The sequence below is a fragment of the Penaeus monodon genome, chromosome 20 (genome assembly GCF_015228065.2).
Source record: "Penaeus monodon isolate SGIC_2016 chromosome 20, NSTDA_Pmon_1, whole genome shotgun sequence".
Classification (NCBI taxonomy): Eukaryota; Metazoa; Arthropoda; class Malacostraca; order Decapoda; family Penaeidae; genus Penaeus; species Penaeus monodon.
In genome coordinates, this window is record NC_051405.1 from 30,081,366 (window position 1) to 30,081,628 (window position 263).

Sequence of the window (263 nt, forward strand, 5' to 3'; positions counted from 1 at the left end):
CTTTGCAATAATGTCAATGATAACAACATCAACAGCCACACAAGGCCACGTACCAGCACACCCCCAGGCAATTCCCAGTCGAGCAGGTGTTGTGGTGAAGCGGTTGAGAGAAGTCGACGGGATGAGCTGACTCCTATCCGTCAGCAAGGGAGTGCGTCATCCGAGTGCATGTGAGGTGATGTGTGGTTAGGCGTAAATATCAAACTCAAAAATTGATACTTGGATAATATACGTTTTCTGTCATGCACATTGTCGTGTCAGGT